The 2,870-nt window shown below is 38.3% G+C and overlaps 1 non-coding gene across 1 annotated transcript; it reads left to right on the top strand.

Annotated features, from left to right (window-relative positions):
• Positions 1 to 961: 961 nt before the first annotated feature.
• On the top strand, positions 962 to 1,175 carry LOC137709627 (small nucleolar RNA U3). Its single transcript, XR_011064914.1, has one exon. It is a non-coding gene; the product is annotated as a small nucleolar RNA U3 (small nucleolar RNA).
• The last annotated feature ends 1,695 nt before the right edge of the window (positions 1,176 to 2,870 follow it).

The following is a 2,870-nucleotide window of genomic DNA, read 5'->3' as shown; positions in this document are numbered from 1 at the left end:
CAAGCCAGTTCTAACATATGTGTGTCTAATACAATTTAACTAGTTAAGTCTCAACAATTTCAAGTTTTGTTAAATATTGGTTGTCATTTAGTCTAATTTAACTGAAATAGCCGCGTTCAGGATTGAGCTTGTAACACTCTAGATAGGACTTGTAACATACAAAATGTTGGACCGTTCTCCACTTTAACTATTCCAGTCTTAACATTATAAGTTCACCAAACATCGAACGTTATTAGTCTAATTTTAAAATAGTCGAGTTCAAGTCAAGTCAGCAAATGATGAACATAATTACATTTGTCAATTGATGAATTTTTATTGCAGGGACGTTGACTACAGAAAGTTGTGTCTTCCTAAGAGGTTGAAGGATCGTAAAGTCATTAACCTCATCGCTGTAAGTTCTTCGAATACAATTTTTTATTTTTTTGGATTGCTTCCCACAACCCGTTTAGTTTTACTGAAACAATTCTACTTGATTTAATTTCCAGGACAACCCAACCGCCATGGCATGCATGAGACAGCTTGTTCGGTGTCTTATAGCTGCGAGAAGGGCTCCCTCCGACAGAGGCGGGCGCGGAGGTCGAAAACAGGCACCCGGGCGTGGAGGTAGAAAACGGGTACCCGGTGAAGGCTACACAGGAGTAGCAGACGAACCATGTTATATTCACCTATGCTGGTCAATCTCACCAGAGATGAAATACCAAAACCATGGAGACTGAAAACTGTTGTAATATGTTGCTTTTAATGTGCACTTTGTTTTCAATGTTGTAATTCACTTTTCATCTGTAGGATATTTTAGTGTTTCTAACTATTGTAAAATGTTTTTCCTAGACTGACTGCTGTTGTTTGTCTCAAAAGTTGCTTTGTCTTTCATTGCATTTTTGGCATGGTTAGAGTTAGTCCCACATCGGCCATGTGAGAAGGAGTGATGGACTTTATTAGGTTGTCTCGCGCTTCAATGGTCACGACCTTACTTGAACAGGATCTGTTCTATAGGTTGTACCTCTGTATCCTTGATCTCAAAGGAGACAGGAACCTCAGTCTGGTGGATGAACCATGACCGTATGATCAGAGCGTGACTAACAGCTTTGTGATCCTTGGATCATGCGAGCGGTAGATGATCGTTCTCAGCCGCTGTAACAACCGGTTGGGGTGGTCACACGGTTGTCTGACAGACCTCCCTTCTAAACTTTTTTATTTTTTGCTTAAATTTCATTTTCTTCTTCAATTCTTTTCGCAGTATTGTATCCAAGTTGCGCAACAAACATTGCATGCTAAAAACACAAACAAATTAGCCCTCAATCTTGCTTGGGAGGGATTGAAAGATTGCTTTCGAGCATAAACGATAAATGATGCATCTGTGACATTATTCTCTCCATATCGTCAGATTTTGAGCCTGCTCTTACACTGGAAACATCTCCGACCTCCGCCGCATCTTCAGTTTTTTTTCATGGTTTTTGCTTGCATCAACCAACCTAAACACGCAACAGAAATGAGGAGTTAGCATAGGTTCTATAATGAATGGGCACATGCACCTTCCATGAAGCTTCACGTATTAGATTATTGAAAACAGCAAATATAGCATTTCACGGTGATTCGAAACAGGATTCTGCAGCTATAATAGCACCCATATAAATTGGCTTATACACGCACCTGTCTAATACAGAAGACCTGGCTGCACTCTATCCGCTACAGTTGAACTGTTGGGACTGTTAAATGCTCCTGTTAAGAAATCTGGTTGCAAAAAGCTACCAAAATCCAAGTCACCGAGTTGCTAGTGCCAAACAAATTTGTTTCTGAAGTGTGGTCAACAGAAGTCGTCTGATTAATACTTTGTTTTACAGAATTATCTGCAAGATTTGATGCATTATTCGAGCTAGCAAGATCATTCCAAGCATCGAATGAATCATCACCCGCATCAGTAGTCTTATGATAAAGAGCCTTGTTGCTGGTGGTCTGCAATTGGTTGTCTCGAACCCAATCGACACTACTTTGTTTTACAGAACTATCAACAAGATTTGGTAGTGTGTGGGGCGGGCATCGGGGAGATGATGTGTAGTGTGTGGATGGTGCTATGTTTTTGGCCATTTGTTAAAGGTTTGTTTGGGAAGGGTAAATATGGGATTCCAATGGCCACTATAGTTAAGTCAGCTGTGTTGGCTTTGCTCTTCATGCACTTCTGCCCTAAGAACATTGCATCATGATCAAGTTTCTGATTAATATAAAAAATTACGAGATCAGATGAGACAGAGTTGTAATGTTACTGTCTTTCCTGATTGTATTAGTATAAAGGTGAATTTCATAATTGTCTCAAACTTTTGAGGTGTTTCCACTTGGTCCGACCTTTTTTTTCCTCAAGTTCATCTCTAAATTTTATAAATATGTGTTTAATAAGGACAAATTGGCTTTCGTTATAAAAGCTGATGAATAATACACGACCATTTTTTTTATGTGCATTTCAGTAACACTTCTAATTTGACCAAAATGTGTTTCCACCAACTGCATGTGACTTCTTTCTATAGAACAATACTCGGATTAAAACACGAACAGAATTAACCAAACTCAATCGGCCGTTCCGGTTTGTAGTTGTTGCTTATACTTGATATTAAAATTGTTTGAACAAAAAACACTAATTTTCGCGTTCAATATACGAATATTGTTTTGGTAGATGCATGGCATGAGACATGTAGAGGTGCTTTACTTTATTCTGAACTTTGCATAAAGTGAATGGTAGTCTTTAACATAGAGTTTGACTACACCTCCTTATATAGTTTAAAAGAATTAATTATTTTGTATAATTCATGTGGCACCATTTTATTAGGTTTATAGTCCCATATATATACCAGATCAGCAAACAAATAGAGTTATAACAG

The sequence above is a fragment of the Pyrus communis genome, chromosome 11 (assembly GCF_963583255.1).
Source record: "Pyrus communis chromosome 11, drPyrComm1.1, whole genome shotgun sequence".
In the NCBI taxonomy this organism is placed as follows: domain Eukaryota; kingdom Viridiplantae; phylum Streptophyta; class Magnoliopsida; order Rosales; family Rosaceae; genus Pyrus; species Pyrus communis.
This window is presented reverse-complemented; position numbering and strand designations above follow the sequence as displayed.